The sequence below is a fragment of the Nematolebias whitei genome, chromosome 4, assembly GCF_014905685.2.
Source record: "Nematolebias whitei isolate Nwh7 chromosome 4, NemWhi1, whole genome shotgun sequence".
NCBI lineage: Eukaryota > Metazoa > Chordata > Actinopteri > Cyprinodontiformes > Rivulidae > Nematolebias > Nematolebias whitei.
Window position 1 is genome coordinate 9,369,007 of NC_056501.1, and position 205 is coordinate 9,369,211.

A 205-nucleotide genomic window follows, 5' to 3' on the forward strand; every position below is an offset into this window, starting at 1 on the left:
GGAGGAGGAGGAGGAGGTGCAGGGCATGATGGGAAACTGAGGAGGAGAGATTAGTAGAAAAGGCAGCAGGGTCAGTTCATGTGTTTGAACTTTGACCTTTGTTATCTCATGATAGAAATTCAGATTAAAGCTCGACTGAAGTTTTCATTTGAATCTTGAGGTTCTGGAGATGCCTCACCTGGTTCTTGATGGACCCAGCTGTCCG

At 46.3% G+C, this 205-nt stretch overlaps 1 protein-coding gene across 1 annotated transcript in view; it reads left to right on the forward strand.

Annotated features, from left to right (window-relative positions):
* emx3 (empty spiracles homeobox 3) overlaps positions 1–205 on the forward strand; it is a 9,191-nt gene that overhangs the window by 6,993 nt on the left and 1,993 nt on the right. The gene's annotated exons all lie outside the window — the stretch shown is intronic.